The 19,865-nt window shown below is 40.3% G+C and overlaps 1 protein-coding gene across 1 annotated transcript in view; it reads left to right on the top strand.

The window, feature by feature from the left end:
• The window catches only part of macrod2 (mono-ADP ribosylhydrolase 2), a 396,729-nt gene that overhangs the window by 49,547 nt on the left and 327,317 nt on the right, over window positions 1–19,865 (top strand). The gene's annotated exons all lie outside the window — the stretch shown is intronic.

Here is a 19,865-nt window from a genome sequence, read left to right as displayed (position 1 = left end):
TACATGTATAATATATTACTTCTCCTGATCCTGACCAGTAATAAATTTATTAACATTAACAACTGCTCCTGGGGGAAAGTGTACTCGTCTTTTCTAGGGCGTAGCAAAAAGTACTTAAAATGCCGTTCTTCCTGCTCGTAGCAAAGCCAGAAAAAAAAAAAAGTCACATACCTGCATCCTTCAGTTGTTTCCACTCCTGTCTCAGTCATTTCTCGTCCTTTTCATTGCATTGTCTGCCATGTTTCCTATGCATCCTTTATACTCCCTTCTATTGTGCTTGCATAAACAGGAACATGATGAATCTAAAGGGCTGGGTCCAGACATTAATTTTTTTAATACAAGCTTTAAACCAATAATATAGCATTTAGTGGGGCCTTGGTCAGTAGCTTCATTGTAATTGGGCTTTGTCTTTGTCTTATGCTGCTCCATACACTGACAGCACCTCTCTTCAGTTCCACAGCAGGAATTCTTTTTACATTTTTAGAGGACTTGTTCCCCACATAATAAATTTTCAATTACTGTTTGTGGTTTAGTACTACTCCCTTGTTGAGCACATTCTGTATGCAGCGCTGCTACAGAATGTATAGCAATGCCATATTTCACCTTATAAAAATATTGGGTTTGCCGTTCCCATCCTTTCTCCCACAGTGGAAATAACAGAGAGGGTCAGCTGCAGTGTTGGCCAGTCTGTGATGCGCAGCTGCTGTATTGGTGCTTTATTAATGGGATTCAGGAGCTCATCTGAGTGTTCTGATAATGGAACAATGGAAGACCCTGCTCTGACAATCCTTCATCTCAGCGATGCTACAATTGATCACCAATTCAATTGCTAACTGCAGAAAATTGAATTTCTAGCCCTAACATTGTTCGTTAACCACGGTGCCGATGAGATGGCCATCCAGATTAATGATAATGGGAGCCTGAGATGGCTTCTGAGACGGCTTGTGAATTTGATTAGCTCTAGACGGCTGTAGAGACAAAGAACAGCTAGTCAGACTCTTATGTGGAAGTACTTAATGAAAGCCTTGCATGGACCGTAATTGGGGAAATGTTTGTCTGGCTCCACTCTTCTCAACTTACAGTATGAAGTCTTTAAACCCATCTCGCTTGCATTTAAACACAGTATATGCAACAATTCATTTGAATTTTCTCCGATAACATTATCTTATTACTTCCTAGTACTGTGGCTCCATACACAGCAAAAATGTATAGCATGCATAGTAGACTCACTCCATCCTCCTTGGTGGTCTTACTCATGCGTCTTGGTAGTAACTGTTCCTGTAGTTTCTGCAGTGTTAGTCAAACACTGCCAATTAAGAAATGGCTCGTATTCTCTCCCCTTCCTCTCTCATCAAAATGAGACTGACTCATTTTAGGCTATCGAATAGAAAGACGGTGTTTAATATGTAAATTTCTACCACTGTGTTTGACAGGATCGCACATGTATCCCCTTGTGTTATGATGTAATTTTAGTAGAGGGTCATTCTATAATTGTATGCAGGGGGAAGCAGCAATGACCTGCTACTCTTTTTACATGATATAAGGACTGTAACGTGTATATGCATACATGTATAATGCATTACGATAATGTAATGATGCTCATCATACAGCAAGCGAAATAAGCAAGCCCAAAACTATGGCTGTAACGTGCTTCTTTGGCCCTTGATTAGTAAAGAACGGGAGCTTCAGTGGAATGGAGGATTCATTTTCTTGTTTAATTACAACTGGTGGGACGGAGTAAAATTCCCTGTTCCTCAGTCTATTTAATATGTACACCCTTAAATTCAAAGCACATGTTTTTCAAGGATGCCATCCTCTTAAATCTGCACCTACGGGCATGTGAGGTTTGCATGATTGTGTTCATTTTATTGTTCTGGAGCAGCAAACGGATGCTGCAGTGAGAGATGAAGGTGGTCGAGGAGAGATGAGCTGTTCATGTTGAACTCCCACTGATAAATATCTGTAAATAAATTGGCTTTCTCCATTGAGAGAGATTCACTCAGTATAGAAATCCCTTAAGATTAGCCAAACTGTATATTTTGCTGTTATCTTTATTACATCTGTGTCCAGTTTCTCCGATAACGGCTACATCCCAGCTGAGGTTTGACTGTTGTGTCATTTGACACCAGCGGATCCACGTACTGACAGTTTCTGAGAAAAGTGTCTTGTGGTTAGAAATGTATATTTGGCTATTTTGTTATCAGTGCACACCTCATATTGAGCATCGTTCTTCTCTGAGCTTAAGGATGAGCCAACATTGATTAGAAACCTGTTACATTTTGGATGCAAAAGGCAGCCAAGGTTAATTTACTGGATGAGGAGGCCGTTATAACTCTCCCTTTAGCGAGTCTCTCCATTGGCCTATTTTAAATCCCCCCCTGAAAACAGGAGTTAATTAGGAACACCAACAGAAGAGAAATCCAAGGCAAGACATAGCTTTTAGACTGAAAAAGCACAAAATGTGTTTGCATCCACACTCAATTACTTGGCAGTGCATTTTTGAAGTGTCTTCCTTGGACGGCGTGTGCCCCCCCCCCCCCCCCCCCCCCGTTCTAATTCATTTACATGGGGCAATATTATTAAAAAGTAAACACAATAGAAGCTTTTTGTGAGGTTGAACCTGCTTCTAATTAACAAAGAGCGAATTTGAAACGGGAATTAGTCTATGAAAAGGAGGTTGTTAATGAAGTGTGTGAATGGAATGAAAGAAGAAAGCACGTGGCCGTCCCTGCTGGAGAAAGGTTAATGACTGTATAGAGCAGGCCAGGAGTGTCTTCTCACTGTGCTCTGGGTCCAGATCCTCAGGGCATCACTTCTTGTTGGTCTCCACAAGAAGCACAGTACTTTTTAATCACCCCCAGCACTATTGAGCTAACAATTTTACCACATTTCAATGGCTGATACAGCTACAAATATTAGTGATATCTTGTTATGTTTACATTTTCTAGTTTTTGCTTTTAACATCCAGTATCAAAGGGTGGGCATATCTCTGATTTGGCATGTTTAACAGCTTTCCTATAAACAAAATGCCACATTCTTCCGCTATAAAATGAAGGATTAATAGTAATGACTTTCGCTGAACTGTCACTTTTCGTGTAGAACTGTAAAAAATTCAATTCAGGCAAAATACATGCCAACTAACACCTACTGTGTAGCTGCACAGGAGCACCTGTGACTGAGTTTTCTTCTTGTTTTCTGGATATTGTTTGAATAAAAAAAATAAATTGCTAGAAACCTTCAACTGATGCATTAAAATTCAAACAGCAGTTCGCTGTTGACATGCTCTCGTGCTTAGCAATAAATAAGCCATGCTTCATGTACTCATATTCATCTTTTGATGCCAGAATGATATGACACATTGTTTATTAGCCCAAACAACATATCAGCAGCTAAATATGGATTTACCTAAATATGATACAGTGGTTAGCACTGGCACCTCACAGCAAGAAGGTTCCTGGTTCAAATCCCGGCTGGGGCCTTTCTGTGTGCAGTTTGCATGTTAGTGCGTAACATAACAATGCATGTTAGGCTAATTGTTGATTCTAAATTGGTCATGGCTGTAAGGCAGACAAAGTGCTTTAAGTGTATAGAATAAAGTGCTGGATATGACGTTTAGTCTAAAGTGCTTTGAGTGGTTAGTCAGATTAGAAAAGCACTATATAAATACATTGCATTTCTCAAAATATGAAGGAGGTTAGTATTAGAGTCTGCTGATTACTACTGGCATCATAAATTAATTAATAGTCCTTGTAGCTATAAACATGCCATGTCTGTCATGATAATAAAATCTATTACTCAAACTGTAGTAATGTTGCACAGTTGCTCCCCAGATGTTCCCCTTTAGTACTTTGGCTGCCTATATTAGATTGTTAATGGCAAAAGGCTCTTGAAGGAAAGCAAAACTAAATCATTATGGCTAAGAATTTAAGAACCGGAACCACAGAAATGATTGCCTTTTGAGTTATGCTGATTTATTATGCTGACTTGGTAACTCAAAAGGAAAAAAAGGGAACATTGCAGTGATATTTATGGATTTTTGATGGCATGATAGGTGCTGCAGCTACCACGTACTGTATATAACCTACATTAATTCTGCTACAGCCATTATTTTTAATGAAGGCTCACTGTCAAAACTGCTCATTTGACTCCACCACACCGTCTGAAGTCATGCCAAGTAATTGTAATTGTCCCTGACTTGGAGATGAAATGGAACAAAGACAGTTTTCAACATTCATTTTGAACGACCACTGCTTTGTCATTTTCAATAGGATGGCGATTGATTTGAAGAGTCAATATTAGTATAATTTACCAGCTTATACTTTATGTTAGTGCAGTATATAGGTTTCCGTGCTTTAATGCCTAAAAAAATCCCTGAACAGATATTTTTCTAATATTGCACACTGTGGCAGCACTCCTTTCCCCTCTCTGTCTTAAACACTCCAATTTAGCTGGTGTCTTTTTAAGGTCCTTATTCCAGCCTTCTCTGGACTTACCCTAACTTAGATTTAAGGACTATAGTTGTCACTCTCTAATAGCTCTCAGCTGGAAACAAAACCAGCGTAGCCACTCAGAAGAGAGCCATCCTTTTAACTGAGGTCACACCCAGAAGAAGAACAAACTCCTATAGAATTAAAGCTAACATTAGCCACATTAGCCTAGCAATGTGCTACAGTTTTCCTATTGCTGTGGGCACATCGTCATTATCGATAAAAATAATCCACTGGGAACGTTGCTAACAACTGGTTATTAGCATACCTGATTATGGCTGTTGCTTGGTGTCGTGCTCTCTTGTTAACCTGTCATTTCTGATATGCAGCACTTAAGCCAGATCAAAGCAAAAGAAAAAGCTTGCTTTCATTGATATTGGAATAAGAACATCAATAAAGCTGTACAGTCAGTACAAGAACATGCTGATTGCCAAGCAGTCCACCTCCATTCATAAAATGATGAAAGGAAAAAGTGGAAAAATACATTTGAACAAAACAAACAAAAAAAGAAAAAAAAAAACTGGAGGGGTTCTTCCCCTAAACACATCATTATACTTCCATACATTTGCTTCTGGTGAGCTTTCTGCTTTTATTGGTTTGGTCACATGGAAAGCAGAGATGCCAACCAACTGGTGGGTTATAATCTGATGCAATCTGCATGTCTGGCGACAGCTTTTCAGTAAGATGAAATAGATATCTCGTACAGAATAGAAACCTTTCATCACTCGTCATCCAGTGGTATATATCCAGCTGTTTGCTTCTGTCTTTTCTGTCAAAAAGTCTGCTTGTTGTAAAGCTGACATATGCTTGCAACACTGCTACATTTACAGAACCAACTTAGATTTTGGCTTCACGCCTGCTCCTGACTAGGCATAAAAGTTGTAGCGAGAAGAAGGCTTACGCAGAGATGATGCAACTCTCGTGACTCTAAGGTCAGACTTCCCAAGAAAGACCTCGCTTGCAGCCAACCCCCTGAGTCTTGAGTTCCTCAGATGCTGAGATGCATGTAAACTTTTGCGCTCCCCCTCGCAGCCAACGAAACATTTGTCGTGCTTTGTGAGCCGTGAGGTGTTTCAGGCAGTTTAGGAGTCATTTTGTGTGGGAGTGAATGGTTCCGTTTCTGCATGCACAAGAAAGACGGGAAAACGCCTCCCTCCCGTTTTCTGTAAACGTTTGCTTTTTTTTTGTAGTTTGACACATAATGGTTTCTAAAAAACAAAAATCAACTGTATCTGAAGGGGTATCAACTGTAGCCCAAAAAAAAAGCAGTATTCATGCTTTTCCTGTACACTCACATAAGAAGACACAGTGTTAGAGCAAACACCTGTAAAGCTTTGCTCTGATCCTTTTTTTTTTCCCCTCCTCCCTCCAGCTGGCCTTGATACTCTTGCTGAGGCCAGACGGACTCTCACCCTGGTTTTTCCATGTTGGCAGAGACTTCTTTGCCTCTTTCAGGAGAGCACGCTCACAAACATCACTGACTTCTAGGGTACTAAGGCTTCTGCGGTTTCACTTGCATTTTGGCCCACCTTCTCAACAACCCTTATGCAAACCAAAATTGACTCCATAATTTATCCCAGCCAATCCAGCAAGAATGTAAATAAAGAACAAAAGTTGCCTGTTCTACACATTATCAGAGGGCCTCTTCGGGAACAGAGCTCTCTTAAAACTGATCCTGCAGCAGGCCTGACCCTGGCCATTTTCTCTCCACTCCATTTTCTAAAGCAACAGTACGAGGCAGTGCGCCATAGTCTGTGCATTGCCCTTATCTCACATTGGCAGACACAGGGTCTCCCCGTAGTCTGGATTTCCGTCTGAGCCAGAGCTCCTGTGGCTTGACTGTTTGTCTCATCTGCACTACCATCTCCTCCTTCAGTGTGGCACAGACTAATTGACTTTAAATTGTCTTTTTTGACCTCTTACAGTGAAGTGTACCTTTTTGAATTTGTCTGCCGTACCAAGTGCCTATTAAAAAAGCATCACCCAATAAAATGTATGAACAACTGTTGTTAATTAATATCAGAGGTTTATTGTGTGTGGTACAGGTCCCGGCAAGGCTTTTAGCACTTATAACCATTTAGCCATGCAGTTTGAGTGCCAGTTTAGAGGCTGAGACTAATGAAGCTCATCGGCTAAAATGAAGCAAGTCCGTGAAATAGCCTCATCAGGTACATTATCTCGACACAATCGGAGCATTAGCGCTTTCATTTTGGACCCGGCATCACGCTCATTTTTTGAAGACCATCAAAATAACAGAACAAAAATTAATGATTAAAATATAAAGAACTGTTCATGAAATCTGCATAAAACACCACCAAGAATATAATGTGGGCTGCGTACTGATTGCCATATTTAATAATTACACTGATTTCCTTGTGAATATAATTGTTAGTCCTTTGTTATTTTCTGTTTGCATAACATCCTAATGGTCAGATTTCATAAAAACTAGGTAGCTTGTATTATTTACTGGTACAAAACACAGATTTTTAAGAATGCACCAAAAAAAAAAAAAAAGGTTTGACAAACCTTAATATCAATAACATTCCAGTATTTATGTACACTGATGGTGTATACTGCAGTTTCACTTTTAAGTGCAACATTTCAATTTTTTGAGAAACAAAATGCTGATATAAAAATATATGTTAGAATTACTGCAGACAGTGAACGTACTCTAATATAGAATTTCTTTATTGAATAATGTCATATTTACTCTTTGGCCTTTTCACAGCTTTATGTGATGCATTTAAAACAGTTTATTCACCAAGGTGCAGTACACCTATTTCCATTTTGCACTTTGCTTGGAGTTGCAGTTTTCATCATTTTGGATAAATAATTTATATGGGTTAATGATTTTTATTATTTTTCACCGGTATCGAATATCCACAAAATCAATCTTCCTTGTAAAGTCAGTTTTTTTTTTTTTAATTTGATATATCAAGTTTTGAAAAATGCATTGTTTTGAAACGATGTTTTGACAGGGGAATTAACCTCTACTCTAGCCATTTCACCGGCAAGGTTTTTCCAGCACAGAAGAGTTTTTGGTAGCCTGCAAAGAGGTTTTAGCCAGAGGCAAAAGAATATCACTAGAATGTCAACAATATTTGTTTACCAGTGTTGTTAATTTAGTCACGCATAACAGAAAAATTCTTATAATTCTGTCAGATTAGGTAACACAGGCTGACTGTCCTTTATGCTATTGTACTATCATATGCTCCCCAACCCACCCCAAAAGATTCATTGTGAGCCAAGAAAACCCCAGACTAACAGCTATCCAGTAACATCTGGCCACTGTGTAGTGCAGATTAGCTGAGGGGCTCTCATTTGTGTGAATATAACACCCGTCCAAGCAACGCGGTATTAACTTAATGGTGAATACTGTGCAACAGTAGGTTTTAATTCATTTTATTAAAATTAAATTGATTTGCAAATGAATTAGTCACTGAGGGCCTAATGAGTAACACCATTCACAAAGCACAATGTCATGCATTGAAGGAAGGTCACCTGTCTTCTCGCAGCTCAGTCGCTGTTCTTTTGCTGTTGCTGGTGAGCGCTGATTTTAGCAGCCTCTTGAATAGGTCACAACATACAGCAGAAGATTAACAGACGTATAAAACATGAAACTTGTGGTAAGGACCCCCGTGGAGTGTAATGTATTGCCAGCTTAACATTTAGAAATGTACATGCCCGGAGGATAAGGCCAGAATGACCAGCATTGCAGACATTTGGTCTGCTACCCTTCATTCCTTTTCTCAGTATATCACAGTTTGCTTCATGCTTTCTAGGAACATCACCATGTGTGTTTTACAGGTTTTTAATAAAAATAAGAACCCTTCACATGTAATAATATCCAGATTTGTTTTCTTTAAACTCATGTTCAGTCATATCTCTAGGTTGGTTTTGCATAGTTTGTGTACTGACATATAGAGTCGCAGGTTATATGTGGTTGTTATCTAAATTAGCAAATGTTATTTTTCTTTTCTTTTTTTCATAATATGCTGTTTGCATATCTGTATCTGCTCTGTTAAATCAGCCAAAGATGTTTTCTTCTAAAAATGGGAGGGTTGCGTCCGGAGGGGCATCCGGTATGAAAATCTTTGCCAAATTGAATATGTGGATTTATCCGCTGTGGATGCAGGAAGCAGATGAAATATAAGATGGGTAGTTAGCAGCTTGTTAGGTATCTGTGACTTATTGGCAGTTGACGCCTTACCTTAAAAGGCGCTTGGATATGTGCCACATTTGGGAGAACACTGTAAGAGTGCATTTCTTGCCAGGCTTTATGTATTTAATGACTAACTAAACAGCAGGTAGTTGAGACCAATCAGTGTCCCATAGGCAGTAGTACCAGCCAATAAGGTTGGAGCTACTGATGTCTTTTAGGAACGGAGTTAGACAGATGGTCCGTTTGATCATCTGCTAAGTAATTTCTTTGAAAATGACTACTTGCGAGTTCCTTTTAACTACAAAATTTTCTTACAATAATGATGACTCAGCTCAACTCAGCTGGCCTATCTATGCCGACTGCTTGCTAGCTTTCAAAGCTCAAGGCAGCACAAGCTTGTTTTTCCTTTTCTGGCCTCTTCACGTCCTCTTTTATTTTTTTATTCTGGGGAATTTTTGAAAGTGCTTGCTCAAATACTTTTAGCAGTACTAGGAAAACCAGTGATGTCATTTTTCAGTCAGTATTTGCAAAATTGGTAACTGTTTCTACCACGTTCACTTCCTTCTTACACTTGCAAAACCTAATTAAAAAGTCAATCTTTTCATGTTCACCTTGTGCGTAACTGAAAATCTAATAGCAGTTTGAATTCCAAAACCAGCACTGGACAATTGCATTTAGGATTTTCCACCAGAAATTCTGTCCATCAGCCTGTATTACAAGTCAACACAAGAGTAGCTGCCTCGGTGTTATTTTTGTTTGATGGGCTGATGATTATTTCTTTTCTTTTAGAATCTCATCTCTCTGTCTATCTGCTGTGTGGTTTCTTTCTTTCTCTATTCCTGTAATAGTTTTAATACCACCTTGACTGCATGTTGGTAGTATGAAAGAAGCACTCTAACTCTATTACATACTCAAACACTAGAACCTCGGAACAAAAGACGCCTTTGCCACAATCCCCCATGTTTCTGTCATCTCACAATGGCAAAGCGAGCAACCTTGCTCTTTTTCAGCAGCCTCTGCGATCTACTAAAGAAGCCCTGCTAATTGCTGTCTCTTAAATGACAAGCATCCAATGAGGCCCATTGTCTTGGTTGAGCGTCCGTCAATATTTCATCAGTTTGTTCTTCTGCTTGGCACTCTTTTGCAGTGTTGCCCTGAGTCCTCTAATAATGATGTATCTTTCTGTTATTGTACGTAACCCGCTTATATTTCAGTGAGAGATTGAAAGACAGACAAAATGCAGCTCTGGGGGGATGGAGGGATATTTTAGGGTACTCAGTGTATTTAAGCTTTCATTAAGTATTCAATCAATTCTAAAGGAAAGCATAAAATAATATTGTTCTTATGTATGTCTTGGTCTTTAGCACCGCATGTTGAAGCTATCTTGACCTTGCACTATATGTGCTTGTGTGCACCTTTAAACTGGGCATTTTATTTTTTCCCCACACCTTTTTGCACTGATTGATTAAAGCGATTCTCATTTGTCTCATGAGGACATGACCCCGCTGTTCACCTTCACACAGTATTTAGTATTCTCACTAAAGACTGGACAAGGTGGCCATATTGAGTTTCACTACCAAGGTGTGCAGTAACCCACTCTGGTCCACTCCAAGGCATGAAACAATGGCAGTCACACTAAGAGTTTCAATTAATCATCTTCAGACAAGATTTGCATTTCTCAAGGATTTCTTTAGATGGGGTGAATGTATGACCAAATTTATATTCAAATCGCATTTTGTGTGAAATGTGATCTCTAATGGTCATTGAAATGACAAATTTCACAATGCAAAGAACCCAGTGGTGATAGTACATCTTCTACGCTCTGTCAAATTCACATTAACGATGCTCAAATTAACTGCACCTCAGGGCAAGACCTGAAGTCAGGGGAAATGAGCAGTCAATATACGCAAGTTCACACCTGATATATCGTGCCCTGTAAAAAAGTAGACTCAAACATGGGTAAATATTTTAGCATTATTATTGCTATCATTAAATAATCCTAACATTTACCAAAGTCATCTGAGGCCATGTGCTTCTCAGTTTCTGGCCATACGGGTCAGCTTTGTGGTGACAGACGGTGGCTTTGTGTGGTTAGGGAGTTGGCGAGTGACCCCAGAAGGAGCACCTGTCCAAGAGCGGACCCGGTGCTTTCCTCTGTTATGCCTTTGGGTGGGTTTGGCATTAACCCCACTGTCATGTTTCTCTCTCCTCAGTACCGTCTCACCCCAGCCTCAAGACATACATAACCTGCCAGACCCGCTCTGTCATCACAGGATTAATTAAAATGTTTCAGAGCAAAGGAACTGGATCCCTTTGGGACGGTGCTGCGTGTATGAACGACATACACATGTGTGGATGTCGTTCATACACACGCCCACACACGCAGTCCTGTCTGACATATTGCCAAGTTGTTGTACCTTAGGAGACATATAGCAAATGACCTCTCGTGATTGATGGACGGATTTCACCCCAGTATGCCTTCTTACATGTGTTGTCCTAAAATACAACGGGTATATTTATAATGTGAGACATTACTTATGTCTAAGTGAATTTGCTGCAAACTATGACCATCTGCCTCGTGTTGTTGGCTTGTATTTGCATAGTTGTTGTTTTGTTTTTTTTCCAATGACAACGATGTATGTCAGAAGTTCCAAATTACCTACTCTCATTGTTGTGTTTAATTCATGTTTCTCTCACAAGGCACACTATTCATTTAAAAGGATTCAAATAAATTGAGTGGGGGGGGTTGCTTATTTATCCCGAACCCCAGTGATGCTCTGGCAGCAAGACAATAGAGGTGAGGAAACTAAATGAATTCTGTTGTCCTCTGTGCTTTTCTTGGCTATCACAATAATTTGATTAGTGACCTGGTAACTATGAATATATGGGACCTCTTCATTCAAGTCCACTGGGGCTCCTGGGGAAAGAGCCCATGTTACGGGGCCCAGCCCCCTTCCACTGTGACCCTGCCCTCATGTCATGTATGCACAACCGGGCGACTGAGTGATTAATGACTGAGCTCGTGGTACCATTGAAAACTTCTGGTGACTCCAAACAAAAGCCATCACCATTGTCATTAGCACCCCGTCTGGGAACATTTGGCCGTATGCTGCTCGCCTGCATCGTGGGCAATATGTTGTAGACAGATGAATGTATACAGAGTGTGTCTGCCGCAAACTAAATATAGTCATATTGGAAAGTAGTTTTTCATTATTTCAGCGTTTCTTATGTTTCCCAGCAAAGCATAAAGCTTCTTGTTGGCCTCCGTGTCATATATGGTACAGTATCCCTTTATAATAACATTATTTGCTCAGCGTGCATTTCCTGGCATCTTCTGATTTCATTAGTGCCTCGTTTCCATCAGCGTATGTCTTCTTTGTCAGTTGTGTCTCTAGCTAATAATAATCCCGCATAATTAGAAAATGAAGAATGGCCCTGCCAGCATTCCCAGCAGTGTTTTCTCACAGTGGAAACTTTCCTTCTGCTGCTTAAGTTTTTTGTTTAAATGAAATATCTGCAAGGAGATGAATAATTAGTAGCCTTAAAGCTTCAGGTTACATTAAATTTTTATCTGACTCCTGAAGAGCTTTAATTTGTGAGCTGCTCACCATCTTTAGTTTATTAGGTGGTACAGGAAACGGCCTCACAAGTGAACAGAAAGTGCATATCATTTAGGCAATGTGATTATTTTTTCCCAGATAATGCAGCTGCCAAACTGCGATCATGTGCATAATAAATGCGCTCTTATTTCCCCAAGCTTCACCTGTGTTTACATATCTGTTTGCCTTCAACAGGAACACTGAAATGTGCGTTAATACGCCCCATTGCTCTCTTCTTCATCTGCTGGATCCTGTTTTCACCATAACTATCACCTGTAATAAGAATAGTTGTTAATGACATCTGTGGCTAGGGTGTAACCTTTAGCACTTCAACCCTATTGCTGTACGTCGCTTTCTCACAGCTTAGGTGGGATGTCTTTCAAAATTTCCCAAGATATTTTTGTTTTACTTTTCAACTTTGCTGCAAATTAAATCACTGAATCTGCAATTAAGAGCTTCCAAAAGTGCAGAAACAGATGTCAGCTGCCTCCACACTCCACCTGTGTTTTCTTTCTTTCCTTCCTTCTTTTTTTTTTTTAAATGCTGTAAACGTTGCCAAACAAACAGGCTTTGGTTTGGATGAAGAGCTTGTGCTCATATAGTTTTCTACAGATTTACAGATTTATCGTGTATTTCTCAATTTTATAACGTTTTCTTGTGCCATTACCGTACTTGACATTTTGACAGCTCGCGCGGCAGAAGCTGAAAATCCCTTTCAGTGTGTTTACATATGCTAACAGTAACCAGATGTCTCAGAGAAATCAGAGGACTGCTTGATGAAGCAAGTTTGACATAGCCAGGGCTTTCTTTATGTTTGCTGACTCGACAAAACCTAAATCCCCATTTAGAGGTATTTCAGCTGTGGTTATGAGTTATCTTTGTTCACCCAGGCTTTCTGCTTTAAGGCTCTGTGTACACTCACAGAAAATTATTGTGCTGAGTGCCGATGACTCCAGTAAAGAGGCACAGATCATGGTGAACAATGAAGAATAATAAAAACTATTATGACGAAAAGAGATGTTGCTTTAAAAAAGGGCAAGAAGTAAGTGCTGCAGAAAATTGTATATCCTGCAAATTCACAAGTTCATATCTAAGTTTTTTCCACCTTCGTGCTGCTGTTTATTTCTAATATGACAGCTGCATATTAGAGGTGTGAAACATTTGGCTTCATGAAGGAGACGTTGTAGTAAAAGTTTGTCAGATCATTTCATCAGAGAGGAGCCTCCACGCGGTTCAGTCGGCCACTGCGAAAGAGCACATTAACCAACAGAGAAGAGTTTCAGTAGAGTTAAGAAATGAACATTAACTGGCTACAGCTGATATATGCTACTGTCTTTGATGCTGGAAAGTAGCGCAGTCTACAGTGAGCCTATAAATGACAGTTCATGCTTTCAGTATTAGTCTTTGGTAATTATGACTAGAGGTAAAAAACAAAAAGATAAAAAGAAAGTTAGATGTTTGTTAGCATCAGTGCCGAATCCGAGTGTTATAATTAAATCAAATTAATAATTATTATAATAAAACATCAAATGTCAATGGCTGCACTGCTTTCTAAGGCAATGTAAACCTAGCCTGTATTATTCAAGAATGTAGGAATGCAGCTAACAATCTCAACACAACTTTGAATTGATCTATCAAATATTTTTAGACACGTTATCCTAAAAGTTCCAGCACCCACATAAAAGTTGTTAATTGCTTGTTTTTTCTTTGACCGTTGGTCCCAGAATCACTGCAGCACGAGATTATGAGCTGTGGTAAATTGTGATGCAATTATTGCATCTTTTGATTTGATAATTGTGTCAGCATATTGGACGCGACAAAAGGATTTACCAAGCATGCCAAGAACGTCCAAAGTTGGATAAAGTACCCTCGCCAGATGTTAGTTTAAGCTCCGCGAGTGTCACAGTGTCTATAGACACACACATCACCCTGTTAACTTGAGCAGGTTTTAAGCAGTGCAAGCTTAGGATTATAGTGGCTTACATCCTTTGACCTCCCTTCCCTCAAGCCAAGCATATCACTTGATTTAAATTGATTTTTTTTATTTAAGATAAGAATTTCACTTCATTCTTCCTCTCTCACCCCTCGCCACCTTTCCCTTTCTCCCCCTTTTTTGGATGCTTAAATTCCTCCAAATAAAAAATGATTCTTCCTTTGTGTTTTGTACAACAGACGGTCCCATTTTGGCCCCTCCTTCCCCCTCCTCAATAGGGAGGAAATGAGTTGTGGGAGCAGATTCCTCACACACAGAGACCTCAGTAATCGCGTGGCTGCGTGTCACCAGCGCACCACAGTTACAGCAGCTTTTAATTAATCCCACCACCCTCCCTTGTCCGTTGGTGGCTTCTCCCCCAAACTTTTCCGACTTAACTTTTTTTCCTCTGTGTTTGATGGAGTGTGTTTTGGTATTGCGATGGGGGGGCATTTCTCTAACTGCAGTCTGTCAGCCCACTGCAGCGTTTTGTGCACAACTCGTGTAGTTACAGAATGACAGTGCTGTCACTTTCCCACACTTCTGAAAGTAGAAGATAGCCTGCTAGCTGCATTCATGCTTAAACCCTTCAATGTCAGCTCCACCAATTCTGTCTCTGAAAGTTTGTATACTTTCTGAACTGTACGAGACCAAGTCCACATGTAATGTTAATAACCCTTTGTGGTGGTTGGCCTACATGAGGTCAGGGATGTTGGCCCTCTGATGCACTGCAGTGATCTTATGTTGCTCTACTTGAAGAGCAGTAAAGAAATGAAGCCTTGAAGTGTCTGTGTTGTCTTCCTGGTACCCCCGATGAATTGTGACAAGTTGTATTTACAATCCTAAAAGGTGCTGACACTGCCGAATTCCCCGCCTCTTGGCGAAGTACCAAAACATTGGTACCCTTTAGCAAATTTGTACGCGTTGCCTGTCATTGAGATATGGAGGAGCTGCTGTCTCACTGAACACGGGGCAAGCTAGACCTCTCTGGAGGGATGGACTGAGTTCTTGCCTGAAGGTCAGACTGTCAAAAGGGTAATATCAAACCTGCTGAGGTAGAGCTCAGCCCTGCTCAGTCTTCATTCTCTAAAAAAAGCTTACTAGAACAAATTCAGGCACATATGTGGGAGGACAGAAGCCTGTAAGCGTGCAGTTGATACATCCATGTTAAATAGATGTGGTGGAGCCGGTGCTGTTTGATGGTCAGCATTGAATGTTTCCTGTCATTGCAGATGAGCTCATTATTTTAGGTAGCTGCCTTTCTTGCGTTTCCCTTCTTGAAAGCCAAAGTGAATAAGACAGCTGCAGACGAACACTGCAGATACAAACATTGCCTCGGTATTCAGTATGACTTGGCTGTAGCAGGCATTAGGTTCGCAAAGTGGGCTAAACTTGCATGCGATTAGGCTGTCAACATCTGAAAATAATGAGCTGCAGACAGAGCCACATTGGCATGCAAATACTGTACTGACATTCAAAGCTGGCTTAACATGAATGAGAGAAGAGAATGAATCGAAGAGGAACTTTTGCCTCCCACCGCAGAGCTGCAGACCTGCTGGGTGTAATGGACAAGCTGGACTCTCAGAACCTTTGAGAATGAAATAATTATTCCCCTGCATCAGACTTTGTGGACAAATGAGACTGAGGGTCGATTAAGTTCTAAGGGGGACGTGGTGTTGATCTCATAAAGGGCAGCAGGAGATGTATGGCTACTTACAAGATCATTTAAACCACTTAATGGAGGACAGGAATTAATGGCTGCCATAGAGCAGAGTCAATTATATGGATATTTTCATAACATATTGTGTATAATTCATAGTCTAATGGCATCAACACCAATCAGCCCCTCTGCTTTTGTTTTGGTTATAGCCTGTTTTAAATGAGTTTTATTGACTTTGTATTTTTGGCTGTACAATAAGTTGCCGTCTTCAAACAGTGATATAAAAGCAGTGTCATTGTCTGCTATTGTGGGGTGGCACAATCTTGATGGTGGTGCCTCTTGTTAATTTGTATTAATGTCAGATAATTTAGAGTTACGATGGATATATGTGCACGCCTTGTGCTCTCAGGCAAAAAATTGGATTCATTAAGAAGACGGAGAAGCTGGTTAAGTTTTTTGGCCTTGTGGTTTCAGGTCACTGAGTAATGTGAAGAGATGGAGAGGGTCCCAGCCTGAAGGCTGGGGGGAAGCTGGTCAGAGATGCAGGGGAGTGGACAGCCCCCACCCCAACCCCCTGCACAGGACCGCATCATTCTCATTGACACATCTCACATCATAGACACTTTCACTGCTGCACCAGATTGTGTGTGTGCGTGTGCGACTTAGAGCATCAGAGTCACATGAGAGTCTCGGGGAGAGCCGAGAGGAAGCGAGCCGATGGCTTCAAGTTAGCTTTGCCTGCATGTTTGTCCGTTCGTGTTAATTAGATGTGCGAGCAGTGTGCACTGGTTCACGTGAAAGCACAAGCAATGATACAGAAACGACTAAAATATTCATAATAACACATATAGACAAAAGCACACTCACACATGCAAGCATTCACATGAGCCGCTCACTGTCAAATGCAATCATGAATGAGCGATGAAGATGCCTCAAAAGTGAAAAACATCCTGAATCCTTTTAAGATTCTGACCTTGTTTTGTTCATTGGAAAGTACACAGAAATACTCAAATGATAGTATGTAAAATTGCTGGGAAAAGTGCAACACTTGAACTGCATAAGAAAAGAACCAAATTTCAGTGTGCTTTAAGTGTATGAATCATGCATGTGTATAAATGGAAAAAAGCAAGAGCTTCATATTGAAGCATTCACAAGGGTTCCTTTTTTCATGTTCTTATAATCCTCATGCCAATGAACACAGTACATGTAAGTTTTACACGTTGGCACAAGTTCAGACTTTGTGGGGAGACCCTGAGGCTGTGATTCAGTTTTTGGCCATTTATTATGGATGTCTGTGATGTGCAGACTGGATCGAACAGGTTGTGAGAGAGAGGGTACCACAAGCACCCCCTTTTTATTTTTCATTGGTTTTCAGCATACTGTTTCAACAGTTTACATGCAGAGGGCTTTAGTCCCGGCCTAAATATATAATTTTTATCATTTCATTACACTCTGGGTTTCTGTTGATTTGTGTTGCCTGTGTTCAAGTCAATTTTTCTCCTTTTGCAGTTAATTAAGGTGCCCCAGCCTAGCATGCCTTATCAAGATGATAAACCATTTCAGCTGAAAATTTTAAAAAATCAAAACAAAAACTCCCTCAAACTTTCATCGTTTTTGGCTTGTCTTCAGGGTTTTTTTTTTGCATTTGTATGATACTAAAGGTAATTAAGCCATTGGATAAAAGATCTGACCTTTTCCTTAGCGTAGTATAATTTCTAGCATGCCTGCCTAAGAATGCCCTGTAATGAATTCCAGGGTTACTTTTCTGAGCAGGGTGTCTTTATAATGGACAGGTTGCCTGTCAGAGTCCCTCCATGATTGGCTGTGTTGTGCGAACACTGACATGCATCAGATTTTTCATCTCTTGAGATCTTTGAACTATGCCTGACCTGACCTCACTGACCTCATCAGTCATAAGGTCACGTGGTCTGTACTTTTTTGATCCTAATAATGGCGATGATGGAGAAAAACCAGCTACAGGCAATGGCGAGGGTCATCCAGGGGTGGTTTGATGCGATCATCTATAGGAATGCAAATGTGACCGGCTGCCTGACCAGTACATTACAATGGGAATAACAGCAGCCTGGGGCAGACAGTGCAGCTGCCCCCATTAGTTTTAATCGCTGGGTTACATAAAAGACAAACATAATTAAACTCGGGGTGTGTCGCACAGGAGACAAATGTATGGGGCACCTTGTGTTGTTTAGCTGAGACCTCAGTGAGTACTTGAGTGCGATTAAGGAATTGTTTAAAGGCAGAGATCAGTCAGGGGTCATGAGTGATAAGTGAGGTCCCATGGGGTTGTCAGCAGTCTGGTTCATCAATTTTGTCTCATACTTGGATCAGCCGAAATGCACAAAGCTGCTCTGTTATGTATTATTTGCATTGAAAGCCAGAACAATAGCCTGCCCCCCCCCCACCCCCCCCCCCCCACCCCCCACCCCCCCCCCCACCTTTTTTTTTTTTTTTTAGATAAACTGTAATTTATCACATAGCTGTGTGGATTTGTGAGAGTGGCTGGGAGCTTTAAAGCGATCATCTTACTTCAGTCACTACAAACTCATGTAATTTATTTAATCCAAAGACTAAGATTCCTGCATCAGTTTAAGGGTTTGTGGTGAACTCGTTGATGCGCTGTGCTTGTAGTGTTAGTGGCTCAAAAATAACACTTTAAGTGTTTTAAGAGGTTCTTGCCATTGCTACACATTTGGACACTCTGCTGAAGCACGAGGAATTTTTCCATTTCTCAGAAAATGTTTTAAGTCACCTCATTTATAAGTGAGAAGCTGATGCTGTGAAGCTAGTGGAGAGCTCTGCTTGAATGTTTTCAGCCAGGCTGATAACAGAAATAAGAAAACCTATTTCTGGTTGCTGCACATTATTTTATATGTTATATGCGTCTTACCCCCAAATTCTTAACTCAGATGTAATAAGATTGTGACTGGACAAAAAAACAATTGATGGCAGTCATATGGCAGCTGTTACTATTCGGTGCTCTAAAAGTAAACCGTGTGTTTATCTTAATTTGCAGTTAATGTCATATTTTTAGTACATGGGGCAGGCTTACTGTATACTTAAGGTTTAGATCACTTTTAGCTTTTAGTGGCTTCCCCAGCTGTAATCAAAGATTGCACAGTGTTAAGAGCTTGTGGGTGTGTACTTTTTTATTTGTACTAAACTATAATTGTATGTAAATGTATAATTTCAAATACAACAATCAACAAGCTATTATGTTGTACTTGTATAATGGGCTTGCATGCTATTTTACTGCTTTTGCATGTGTACTTTTTCACCAGATGAGCTGCGGGAGTGTCATTAATTATGCAGCCTGGAGCACCGAGTTATGTATATATGCTCTGTCCTCTGCAGAAACAGACATTCCCAGCAAGGTCTCGCTTGCACCACCCTCCATATGGTGGCTTGCTATTAGTTTTCAGTTGCCCTGGTTGCCAGAGAGGTTCATCTAACCCTAGAGTCCGATGTCTCCATAGCCCAATTTCTACTCTACTGTGATATTTCTCTTTCTGGCCAATCGAATAAGTCGCACATGACTTAACTGCACGAAAGAACAACAGCAGCCTCAAGCAGATGTTGCTCTGTACACTGCCCATGGAGTGGAAAAGTGATTTCAAGAATACTATCCGAGTTTCTGTTTAAGGGTTCAGTGTGTCTCTGAAGGGGAGATGTGGCCGTGAGCTTGAGCCTCAGAGTAGTGATCTTGATAAAAATATAGTACATTGTGTTTTTCATCCACAAAGCATTTTTAGATTTTGTGCCTACTCTGTAATTTGAGACATAAATCAATGAAACAGGTCCTGTGTAGTCTTCTTTGTTACCTTACTGCACTTAGACTGAATTCTTTTGAGTGCGAAAAAATTGAGAAATCTCATCAAAGCATCGTGTGATGGTAGTAATTAAACAGAATAAAAGAAATGTTATTTTTAAATGGTGTTTGTTATACTTAAGGTAAGAAAGAGCAAAGATA

Source organism: Archocentrus centrarchus, chromosome 15 (assembly GCF_007364275.1).
Source record: "Archocentrus centrarchus isolate MPI-CPG fArcCen1 chromosome 15, fArcCen1, whole genome shotgun sequence".
NCBI classification, from domain to species: domain Eukaryota; kingdom Metazoa; phylum Chordata; class Actinopteri; order Cichliformes; family Cichlidae; genus Archocentrus; species Archocentrus centrarchus.
This window is presented reverse-complemented; position numbering and strand designations above follow the sequence as displayed.